This window comes from Heliconius melpomene, chromosome 2 (assembly GCF_056956725.1).
Source record: "Heliconius melpomene rosina isolate 202511_hmr_F chromosome 2, ASM5695672v1, whole genome shotgun sequence".
NCBI classification, from domain to species: domain Eukaryota; kingdom Metazoa; phylum Arthropoda; class Insecta; order Lepidoptera; family Nymphalidae; genus Heliconius; species Heliconius melpomene.
In genome coordinates, this window is record NC_140390.1 from 627,156 (window position 1) to 641,028 (window position 13,873).

Genomic DNA, 13,873 nt, shown 5'->3' on the forward strand with positions numbered 1-13,873 from the left:
CAGAAAATACAGGATAAATTACTTTCACTTCGACCTCGAATGTATAACTCTATCTAATAGCTATTATCTTTATGAAATATTTATAGAGTCTATGATAAGGAAAATTGGGTCTTATCGATGTGGTTGAATGAAATACAGCTTCGTTTCTGGGTTTTATTTCGATTTTGTCTTTTAAGCCAAAACTAACTTGTAAAACAAAATTATGTAAACTGTCGGACAGTCTGTCTGTCTACAGTCCCTTAAAGACAGAAAGAATTTAACTCGTAATTTAACGCAATCAGAAGTTACGAACGTTTATGTTCAATTTGTGGGGTGTGTTGCATGGAACTCTTCACATAATTAAAACTTGTAGAGTATTTGTATTGATTTGATACAAGAAATGCGGGTAGATGAATAAAATTATATTATTAATTTAATAACATACAATATTGTGCCTTTATTTCATTTCCAAATTTAAGTTAAATTAAAAATTTCCAAGAAAAGAAATTACAATATTGTATTAAAACGAAAACACAATATAAATTAGCGACATTACCAACGTTACGGCAGAGACGACGCGATGTTTTGAATACGCGACATAAATTATTTTATTTGTCCTTTTATGATCCACTCTTGGATGTGGAGCATTTTTATTTGTTTGAAGCACTTCCTTTTTATTATTTGCGGTGTTGTTTTGAAAGTGAAATCAAGATTAATGTTATACGCGATCGTAAAAGTTTACAAGATATTATGTTTTTTGTGTCTTATTGTACATATGTATATGTGATGGTTGTGAAGTCGGTCTCCAGCTGAAGGAATTATTTAGCTGAAGGATTTTTTCGGTAACCATCCTCAAGTATCATGGATTCTGTGTTCTCTAATGTCAACCGAGGTCTCCCCTGCCTGTGACACCTCAATATATTTTACATCATAACTAAGAAAGTACTTTCAAGAAAAATATTATATATTTTTGGCAGAACAATTTTATGATACTGGCAAGATAAAAATAATTTATTCGTGGCATCTTTTGTAAAAGTTGAATACCTTTTAATTAGCTATTTGGGAAGAAATTAACGACGTTCGCGTTGTTTTGTTCTTTACAAAGTTGTTTTTGTAGGGCCGACGCTGTCCGATGGTGAGTGCGTTCTTCATTTAATAATTTTGATTTGCTAAAGGTTATTATTTCTTTGGTAAGCGTATATGAGTATACGTATTTTGCTTCATCATGCTCCATGTTGAGACCAGTATGGCTGGTCAACATAATGAGTAGATTGACCCAAGTAATAAGTTACTGTGTCCTCTCCTCTTTTAAATAATTCTTAGACAAAATAATTATTTTATCTCGAAGACTTCTAAATTTTAAATAATTGAGTGTCAACGTCGTGTTTACAGTTGTGGGTTCGATTCCTACTCAGAGGAAAGAATTATTTCCATTTCCTCGTCCTGGTATCAAGTTCCGCCACCAAACACGTGTGTAGAAAATTGGAAAAGAGTGTTTTAACACTAGGTTTACCTGCAGCGTGAAATTAAAGAAAAATATTAAAAATATATTTTTATAAACCTCAACTTTTTCTTCAACATAAAATATAAAGAAAGAAATATTTGGCGAAATATTGTATCTCATAAATTTTTTGGGGATCCGCTCTGGGGGAGGCTAACTGCCTAATTACGCTAACTTTTCTTAACTCACGGCTTCCCGACGCAATTATTGTAGCGGCCAGTTACCTACTGCTATTATTAGGTATAAGGTAAACGAGGATAATATGGAAACTACGAACGTTATTTTATGTTTAAATAAAACAACGTTTTTTTATAAAAAATCTTCTTGTATTATTTCTTACCATAATCAATTTTCTTTTGTATACGTGAAATTGAACAAAATTATTCTTTGGTTTCTCCACTTACTCGTTATATTTTTACGTGACTTTTTATTATATATGATTTGTTTACAAATAACTATAAGTCCCACTTTTAGAAAAAGCGTGGCGTTGAATTCCGTCGCTCAACATACACTGTTTCCAATATTTGGTGGGAAGTGAGACGCGCCTTAATACTAAAGTTCTCTCTGCCTAGCCTTACTGCTACGTGGGGGTTATAGAATGAAGCTGAAAAAAATCTGTAGCGCTAAGTTATTTCAATTTTATCACGCAGGCGAACCTGCAGGTATATTATAACTAGTAATTGCATAAAATAATCAACTTATACATATACTTATTTAATTCATAATTTCAAAGTGCTAAACACAGATTAAGGATTATGAACATATTGAAAATTCATTTAAAATATTGAGCGGCGAGGAAATTGATGAGATTTTACAAGTAAGTATATCGTTATTAATTAATCTTCAACTCATTTTCTCGAACCGCTTCAATTTATATAATATTTTGTTAGTCTTAGAGTGAAACACTTATGTTTGGAAATAATAATTATTTTGATAAGTAAAATAATTTGTATATAAATAATATTACTGGTGGTATTTATGTATACATCGTAGCCCAGCGGAACAGTAACTAACTGTAAGTTCGATTTCCAGTTGACAAAATGAATGGAAATGGTTTCATCTCTCAACATGTCTCGAAAATTAAGTAGTAAGAAGTTTGCTTAGAAATTTTGTTCCACTGCGCGACGAAAACTTCTAAATTATAAAATCCTGAATTATATTATAATTATGGATAATTTGAACTGTATTATAAATATTATATTTGGAACAAAGCAATAAACTATCGCTCCATTAGTGGGTCAGTTTACCTTACCAGCTTAATGTAACGACCTATTAATATTCAGCCGAGAGGAAAAAAACGCCTTTCTTCTATCACTTTGGTTTTCAGGTAAATCCCAGATGATCTATTATTTCTTTCAGGTGATTACATGATATACTATTTTATATTATTAGTCAGTTAACAATACAAGGTGGTTGTGGGTTCCCAGGATTGGGTCTTATATTGGGTTGGCAAATTAAAATATGCCATATTTCTTAAATTTCTTAAAAAACCCGAAGTGAAATGAGAATAAAATTCCTTTACTTTTGTCTAACGAGATATCGTAAGTAATATTTTAAAAAATCCTATTCTAAAACCTAATTTATAACGTTTCAACTTCGTTTCGTGAACCATAAAACATAAAATTCCGTTTTTACCGTTCCCGCGAGAATTTCGAAAAATCCTCCCTCAATGCTTCACTGCACTCCGGAAAGAGCTTGCTATCAAATTTCAGCGTTAGAAATAACCAAAAGATTTGTCTGACACGTTGGTGGGACATGTCCTACTCGACCGAAGTAATTCTGATCCCAGTCATAGGTACAATGATTTATATCATATAATAAGTATTTTCCAGTTTAAAATAGCAGTTTCTTGGACAAGCACGTTCAACCAAATTAAGCTATTTATTTTTTTTCAAGCGACGCTGTATTCTGCGCATAACACGGTAGGCAAAGGGAACTTCTCCAATTTTCGCCGCAATTCTCGACGCAGCATGTGCTTAGTGGTGGAACTCAACGTTGCGCTATGCCTTGCGTTACCAGAGCGAGAAAATGAAAATATTAAATACATAATTTCCTCGAGTGAGATCGAACCCACAACCTGTCGCATTTACAATCACACGCTTGTACGCCTGCGCCGCGACTGGCTTCTACTTTATCTATATAATTAGTATGAATATAGATAAAAGATCTTATATCTATATTCTCCTATGTTACCCCCTAACCACTATAAAGCCTTTACCCAAACCAATAGCCAATGAATACTTGGTCCCGAACATATTTCACCCCCAAGGAGCGAACTTTCGACAAGCCAGCACTAACATATGTGCTCCGTATCGATATTCTATTGCGATGTTTTCCTTCTGTAAAAGCGTTTTATTCGCCTTTATATAAAAGTTTCTTTAAATTTTTATTTTGTAAGAAATGTATAAGATTTAAGTGGGTCGGAATGTTTGTTGTTCATATATTTTCTATATTTATTATATAAAAGAAAATAAAAAAATAAATTTTAGTGACTATTTTCTTTTTCAAACTGAACTAACGCTGTAACCCAGAATGTACAGGCTCCGGTTTACATGTAGCTAAATTTTAGTAATAAGAACTCTTGGACGGTTTCCAAAAGAGCAGATTCGAGTCTCGTTTTGTTTAAATTTCGTAAGTCTCCTAAAAAAAATTTACAGAAGGTCCAATTATTACTTACCGCATTTTATTTCACGATAGAATATATACTTGAACTACTTATCTTCGAGGCTATTACACTTGAATGACCGGAATTCAAGTCGATTGATTCAGAGAGAGAAATAACCTTTATATTTTATCCCCGAATTGTACTCTTCAATTGCACCGATGGAATCTGGGAACACTTATTTATTTCCAACTTGTTTTTGTACAGAAATTTTAATGTAATCACAATTATATCATAATTATTTTTTTTACACCGTGTCCCGGATTGATGTAGAAAAGGGTAGGATACTCAGAGATAATCAAGTCTTCAGACACTTTCAAATGTCTCGCTACAATTTTTGAGACATTGCGCGAGACACTAGATCATCAATTCCTCTTGTGGCGACTGGACCCACAACCGTCAGTCAGTTTTACAGTCAGGTGTAGTGGTGCTGAGTTACGGTGGTTTCAATAATATTTGTACTTTATTATATATCAACTAGCGGACGCGCGCAGCTTCGCTTGCGTATTTAAGGGTGAATTCTAATAACCCATGAAACATGTGTTCAATGAAATATTTTTAAGAGTCTAAATTTCAAATTTTATAAATATCGGTGGCGATTTAAAGATTTTCCCATACAAACTTTCAACCCCTTATTTGCACCCTTAGGGGGTGAATTCTAGAAAACCATGAAACATTTGTTTAATTATATACGTTTAAGAGTATGAATTTCAAATTTTATAAAAATTATTGACGATTTAAAAAAACCTATACAAACTTTCAACCCCTTATTTTCACCCTTAGGGGGAGAATTCTAGAAAACGATGAAACACGTATTCAATTAAATACTTTTAAAAATCTTAATTTCAAATTTTATAAAAATCGGTGCCGATTTAAAAAAAAATCCATACAAACTTTGAATCCCTATTTCACCCCTTTAGAGTTAAAATTTTTCAAAATCCCTTCCCCCAGTCCAGATTACTAAAATAAACTTTTGTACAAACAATTTAACGTTTCTACGCACAGCGGTTACTGCTGTGCGTGCGTCTTACCTCAGTCAGTGAGGACAAGTCCTTTTATATATATATAGAAGATATATCGTACATATTATTTTCTGAAAATAGTATTGTTTTAATTTTTTCAATTTAGAGATCGGTAATTTAGCTGTAATTTAGATAATCAAAGCGGAAAAATTATTACAATTTATAAATAAACAAAATTAATATACTTAAAATTAGTAAAATAATTTCCATAAGCGGAAATGAAACGGCAACCACCACGTTCACCCCACTCTACCCCATTGCAGCCATACACTAACTACAATCAATCTCAGACTCCAGCTATTATATGGTCAGATCCATAAACCAATACTATTTATCAGTCTCGTACGAACTAAGCAAATGCGAAACCGTCAGATAATTATGACGCGCTTTTATAACCGACGAGTTGTTTTCTCCACCGCTTGGAGCCGCGCCAGCTTGTCATAAACGTAGTTTACATTTCTATATTTCATAAAGTTAAACTTTGAAAGCTTATTTTATATTGTGTAATAACTATAGTGCTTTATTTATTGAGGCCAGTCGTGGCGCAGGAATGAACGACATGCCTTTACCCTTGAATCCCTCTGCCTATCTCGTTATGCTTTTTGCATTAATTTCTTTTGCAGCAAGAGAATATCAAGAAAAAGTTTATTGTTTAATAAAAAATAAAATTCACGGAAGTAAAACAATGTTTAAGACCAGTGCGCTATTTTTCTATTTTTTTGTAAAGAAACTTTGCGAAAAAACTATACAGCTGGAAAAATCTGAACTTATTATAAGCTTTGTTTATTTGTATGTATATATTTTTTTCGGAGAAGTGAGAGGAAGTTGAGTTCCAACACGTAATATCTTGAAAGTTAATCGAAAAGACCGAAGGGGGAGTGTCTTAACACTAGGTCCTCTACTTATCAGTGTGAGAAAAAGAGTAAAATTGTCCGTCCGTCCTTTTTCCGCATAGGATAAGAAATAAACTAGTGTAAGGGATTGCACAAAAGTGATATTATTTAAAACAAACGTATGTAAACATACGCAAGTGTAGTTAGAACTACACTTGCGTATGTTCTAGGATAGATCCTATCTTACTGTATATTATAAATGTGAAAGTTTGTGAGGATGAATGTTTGAGTGGGAATTGAACCTATAACCAAAACAATCAGTCGCCACTACACTGCAATGGCTTTAATACCTTACAAGCCAGATATTAAATCAACAAAGTAATCTTACTGCGTACATATAAAAATATTCTCATATGAAATATAAAACTCAATATCTCGCTACAGAAAGAGGAAATACAATGTAAACAGCGATATTATGAAACTGCAAACTTCAAAGTGCATTTGAAGGACTTCCATCAAACTCTATTTTACTTTATCATTGTATATTAAAACTAGGTTTTATCTACAGCTTCGCTTTATATGTAATATATAAAAAGTTGTAAGTGGTTCAAGCTTTCTGACCTATATAGCTGCCAGCTAATGTAATAGATCGTACCATTGATTTTGAATAGAGCAACTGTCGAGTTTCTTGCCGGCTCTTCTCAGCAGAACTGCCTTCCGAACCGGTGGTAGCTTTTTGTTCATATGTTCATTCGACGATTCAAAAGTGCTTATAATAACTGCCTATTTGAGTAAAGAACATTTTGAATTTGAATTTGACCAACTGGCCATACGTGTTACGTTCTCCAGCTATGTCGAAATTCTTATATGCTTGCTACAGCTTATTTTTGTTGCCAGCATCTTTAAATAGCGAAAATTTCAAAAAATCTCCCTACAGAAATGACACCAAACCCACATATATACCCATATATACCCATATATTGCACTATAAATTCCCAGATTCTCCCTAACTAGCCTTCTAAATACTAATAATCCTTATCTTCACAAAAATTTTTTTTTTAAGAAAAGCAAAAAATATGCATACTGGTAGCTTCTTTGGGCTACAAAAAACATAAAAAAAATAAATAAAAAAATCATAATATGAAAATTTCGGAAAAACACGATGTATACTATACTATACATTGCTACACGTACAGTGATTCTACCATTTTTAAGAATGTATATTATACTATACATTGCGATGCTTAGGGAGGGTGGAAATGTTACTGGTAGCTTTTAAAATATACTGAAAGATTATTGTAAATAATATGATTTTAAATAAAAACAACTATATTAATGGAAGTAAAAATGTTTAATTAAAAAAATCATTCTCAAATATTTTTTTGTTACAAAATAATAACTCAGAGATCCTATTGCTTGCGGTGGTACTCCAAAAACACCTTCGATTCTTCACAAAACAAAGGTAAACCTTACATTTTATGCACATGGTACGTGCCTCGCCAGCTTTGCAGTACACATGTACTTGCACATTTGATATCCGGTTATTTGCGGCCAATGGTAATATTTGTCATAGCCAATATCATCGCAAGATCGTTAAGATACCGGTTTTGTATTTTTGCTTGGCGGGAAATCGTGTAAATTTTTCACTGAAATGTTTCGACTTAATAGTCGTATATAAAGCTAAAACTATTTTTACTTCCAACACCCATAGTCTCTTCTTCTTCTTCAGCGATAATGCCCGTAAAAGTGTCATCTCTTATGTAGAGCAAGAACTCATACATGATGTCACACACCGACTCTGATTTAGTTCTTGAAACTCCATTTACAAGGCTTATTTGGTTTATATTGACGTCGATTTTCTTCTGCATTCATTCTTTACAAGAAAGAATTAAGAAATGAGGTGTAAGAGACACTTCGGTGGTATCGGCATGAATATCAGCTGCATGCGTTCCTATCTCATAATCAGAAATTTGTAAGAGGTTTAACCTTTCGAGATTTGAATTTATCGATGGCTCTGAAGAACTTTCTGTTGATCCAATCATTCCAGCTTCATTACTATTACTAGCTCTGTCACTTGTGTCAGAATCTGCATTCTCTTCAGGCACCAAGGAGAAAATGCGCCTAGCTCTATCACCCATAGAGTTTAAAACCAAAGCAAAAGACACATGCAAAAAACCAACACCAAAGATAAGCCAAACCATATTGTGTTATAAATAGGTAAATAATGAATGTAATATTATTTGTCCCTTTATACAGTTAGGTAGTCATGCAGTAATAATAAAAATAGTATTTTTTATGGGAATCGAACCCATAACTTTGTGTGTAAGCTTTCTAGAACCACTATATCAAGGCGGCAGTACAACTGTCTTTTACATTATAATAAAATTGGTTTAGTATATAAGAAAAACATACTTGAAATTTACATTTTATAGTAAAATTCCAAAAAATATTGAACCCGTGAAGTTGGCAATGTATATTATACTATACACCACCAACGAAAGGTAAACGACTGCAACTGGGGCAATGTATAGTATAATATACGTTATTAAAAAACACGAAAAAAACATACTAATTCATATAGCGACATCAGCATATATATAAAAATGTGTAAGAACAGACATTTAGGCATGTGTATTTTATAATAAACATACATATTTAGGAGTACAAACATAAAAATAAAATTAAACTTACCTTAATAAAAAATATATATTTTTGCAATATGTAATACCTAAAAAGAAAGTACTATAAAATGAAGAAGAAAAGAAAATTTAGTATTTTTATTAATTTTTGGCCTTATTTTAAATATAAAATATGACCTAAATACAGGTAGGTAATGCTGAATACAAATTTCATGACTTCCAACTAAAGCCGCATTTATGTTTATTATAAAAGCCTTGGTATATATTTATTACGAATTCATACTATGAAATATATATTAAAAATAATCATGAACTCGTCGAGGCGCAGGAGCGTGGGACTGGTAACGCGACAAGTTGTGGGTTCGATTCCCACTCGAAAAAATGAAATATAGAATATTTTTATAAAACAAAATAGAAAAATCCCAACAAAAAATCATTGCGCACTAAACTAACAAGATCCTCAAGACCATCTCAAGATTCTTATAGATAATGAAATTTCAATAACAATAGTCCAGAACTTTAATGTTTTAGTTGAAAGCAAACTTGGGGACGAACTTCGACTTGCTCTGTGGGTTTCTGTAAAAGGATCTTTATTCATAGTTGGGAAAACAGATTTTTCTTGCAAAGGTTAACTAAATATTTATATCATTGGCTAGGAATAAATAGTGAAAACCAATTTAAAAATAATCATTGTCTTAAAATGGAGAACGGACGTATTTTAAAGGAAACGGAGTGTGGGTTCTCTCTGCCTACCGTGCTTTGTGCAGAATACAGCAAGAAGCCAGAACTCAAAATCATTTTAATAATTTTATGCGTGGAGATTCTCTCTCGAATTTTGAGCAGTCCGCAATATTAATCCACTTCCCAAACAACGTACACGCAAAATTTCTCTTTCAAAAAAGGTTTAGATTTGATTAGTATAGCATAAGCTTTCTAAAGCCAGTTGATTGAAAATGGAGAATGGAGTGATGCAACTCCTTTACAGTCTCACGCTATCACACTTCGCCACGACGGGCCCTCATATTATACAGTTATTGTCACTTTACTTGATAATACAGGGGCACAAAGGTGTGAGTGAGAAATTCAGAGGAAAGTGGCAAACGAAGTGTCTTAACACTAGGTTCCCTCTGTCTACACTGCTAGATGCGAGATACAACGTGAAGCTTATTAAATTATTTAATTATCATTTTAAATCCTTATTATATCTTATCTCTATTGTATCCAATGACACGAGTTATATATCGCAATTTAAGAGTAACGGAAATTTCATAGACTCGAGAAAATGTGAAATATTTGTGGAGCTTCCTAAAGTCGGCACCCGGATATTATGTCGGCGTATTGACTATATACTTATCATATCATAGGCTTCATTCTAACAAACTGCTTCGTAAAAACAACATGAGGTTCTTATTTTCGACAACAATTTTTTCCTCCAATTTCTGTGTCATTTGTGAATTTCTTTCTTCTACTCTCTTTGAAATTCTCACTTTCCAACCAACATTCCTCGTGTGTGCAGTAGGGGAACTCTACAATAGTCTTCGTTTTGTTACCAAGGCAAAAGGAATAATAATTCATTCCCGTCATGTATACCGCACATAGCACAGCAAGCAAAAAGAACCTGGAAACCTAGTGTTACCATACTCCGTTCCCATAAAGACACTTCTATTCCCCACTTTATGCTAAATAATGAAAGCATTGCGTGCTTAGTAACAAGGAGTACTCATAACATAGTCTTACATAGCGGGGAAATAAAGATATATAATTGCATACAATAGAATCATCTCTGCGAATGGGTATCGAACCCGCAATCGTCACGATTACAGTCGGACGGCCTAACAACTTTCATTTACAACTTATCGGATTACAAGTGAAATAAATATGAGATTATTTACAAGCAGACCGACCTCAAAAGTAATTTGAAACTCATTATTTTCTTATATCGAAACTTCAGCTTCTCAGTGATGAAAAAATATGTCTAATTATATGTTACAAGAAAGCTTTATTTACTTATAAGGATATAAGGAAATAGATATATTCTATAAATATGATATTACTGCTTTTTATTGTTTTTACCTTTACTAATCTTTTGTTAAATTTTTATAAGTATGTTAACAATAACGTATTTTTTATAGGTTTTAATGAAATGCTGTGAGAACTGGCAGTGATTTTATCATAATTGAAACTAAAAATTAAACGACTTACATTCTTACTGAAATCTTAGATGAATAATTTAACTATACAATCATATACAAAAGTGATTTAAAATATAGAAAAGCCAAAAAATGTTTCTTTAAATATCTATTTTTTTTAACTTCACACTTTATACCATACAATATGTATAAGAGAGTAGACAGAGAGATCCAGTATCAAAACACTTCATTTTTCATTTCTTTTCGTCTCCAGTGGAAAGGGGAGTGTCTCAGCACAAGCTACAGCGTGAAGCTGTAAAATAAAAGTAAATAAGCATTGCATACCAAACCATATAAACTAACTCCTTTGATACAGTAACAGAATAAAAATCGCAATCCTGAAACACGAAGTAGATTTCACGAAACTCAACAAATGTTATTACGTAGCACGTAAATTGCCAGCGTAGACGTACGTAGCTCCCGCGGGAGCGGTGCTACGGCGTAGCACGATCACTACTACTACTACAATCGATATCTTTATGGTTGGTTAAGATAAAAATTGTGTATAAAATATTTAAAGATTTGAATCGTATATAAATTTTTAAATAATTTGTTTTCAAAATATTTAATATTTTAATTTTCTCGCTCTGGTGACAAAGACAAAGCTCGGTGTTTAGTACCACCACACTTCTTCTGAATTATGGAGGCATTGAATGTGGTGGAACTTAACGCCGCGCGTGTCCTCGACACTAGAACGAAGAAATGAAAATATGATATATTTCATTCCCTCGAATGGGAATCGAGCTCACGACCTGTGGCGTTTATAATCATAGTTTTGTGCTTCTGCGCCACAACTGGCCTCTATTCTATTGTATCATTCAAAACCAAATTAAAAACATTACACCCAAAATAATGTACCAAAGCCGAAAATGTATTAACTCGAGTTGCAGCGCCAGCGCGACCGGTGATGATGTGTCAAATTAAGCATCATTTAATTTATTTGACATTTTCCATGTTCATTAGAGGACGGACCGCACTTATTTGTATAAATTCTTGTTTTGCTGACTCTAACTGTCCAATGGCTGCACTTAGAGACATCAATTAGCGGTTAACTATTATTAATCTGTATAATATTATATGTAAGCTTGTATTTGACTGAGTATAGACTGTAGTTTTTTTTAGTAACACGCTGTATCTCGTATATAGCAGGATACCCTCTGCCTATGTTTGGGATATCGCAGGATCCTGGTATTGCTGGATCGTGTTGAGTTTCGAAAGTTACCGCGCTTAAGCGCTTTGTCTCTTTCATAGAGAGCGAATGAATATAAGTTAAACCAGACAAACGAAGTTGCGGGCTATAAATCGTTCGTTCTGTAAGTAGCTTGGTCAACACTATTATTAAATTTAATATATATATGTTTCACGCTGTATCTTTACATAAAAATGTAGGCAGAAGGAACCTGGGAACCTAGCGTTAAGTCACTCTGTTCCCACTAAATAGCTCCCGCTTCTCTTTTTCCACCGAGTCCTGGAGGCATTGCGTGTTGCCACTCATTGTCTCGAGTGGAAATTGAACCAGCAGCAGCTTGTTGTTTTTAAAACTGCACGCTTGTGTGCAATGTTGTGGCCTCAAGTAAATACCTATTTTTTTATATGACCTTCTCTCTAGTTCTAATATCATAGTAATTTTATTGCGCTAGTCTCTCTTAAATAATAATAAAACCTAAATAGATACAAAAGATATTTTTTAAATCAATTAAAAGTCAATTATGGTAAGAAGAAGCTCGGAGGTGACAGTTAACGGGCGCTCGGCAAGAAAGAGCTTAGACACTAATATTGTCCTGTCATCTTTCTCTTAGAAAGGCGGCGTCGTATTTTTAGATCAAAAATGTAATTATGAAATTTTATACAAAAGTAAGGCCGTCTTAGTAAAGCCATTAAATTTTAAACGCAATAGTTGAGAGTTAGATTCCCACTAGGAAGAATAAATAATTTACTGATTTTTTAATATTTTCATTTCCTTGCTTTGTTATCGAGGTTAAGCGTAGCGTTAAGTTCCGCAACTCAACACGTAATGCTTCGAGAATTCAGCGGAAATTCAAATTATAAATTCCACATTATGTATGTATGAAAACCAAAACAAACAAACGAACAATTTTACATCAAAGAGTTCGATAGAATCCTGTATAATTACGGAACTAAACTTATAACATCGCTCTTCGATCTCAAAGTTAAACAAGTTCCTTCATAAATATGTATTAAACGGTCGTAGATTCGAATACTGAAACGCTTGTATAATGTCCCTTCCTATAATAGTGTATGTAGACAGGCAATCACCCGCGGCATTACCCGCGTGAATAAATAAAAATAAGTAAAGATTATATATAACACAGTTATAATACAATCCACGTGCGTGGAACTCTACGTTTACTGATTTTTTCACCCAGACCTTGAACACTGGAAAAATACCACACCACCAGGCGGCTTAGTTTACCCCTATTTACAAGGGAAGGGGCAGCGCAGACTCTAGTCTCGTTGTGGTTCTCATAGTTATACGAGTATGATAAGTGCTTACGCTAATTATTTTAGTTTTGTATTTTTTTAATCAATATTAAGAGGCCAGTCGTGATGAATGGGCACAAACGTACGACTGTTAACCCGGTTTTGGGTTCGATTTCCACTCGACGAAATAAAATATTTAATATTTTCGTATATGCGCTTTGCCGTCGAGTCAAAGCGTGACTTTTAGTTCCTCCACTCAACTCGCAATATCTCCAAAAAGGCAAAAAGATGATAAAGAAAGGATTTACATGGAAACGGAGTGTATTAACACTAGGTTCTCGAGGTAGTATAAGTATAAGTATAAAACTCTTTATTGCGCAATAATGGCATTGGAAATCGCAAAAAAATAAAAAATAAATAGTGAGTAGGGTGTGAATAGTACTAACTATATAAAATTAAATAAATAAAATAAATAAACCTACACAAAGATAGATACATATATACATAAATACATACATACATATATATAAATACATACATAGTTACATACATTGAAACATACACACACTTTATAAATTATGTTAACATATGGATACATACTAATAG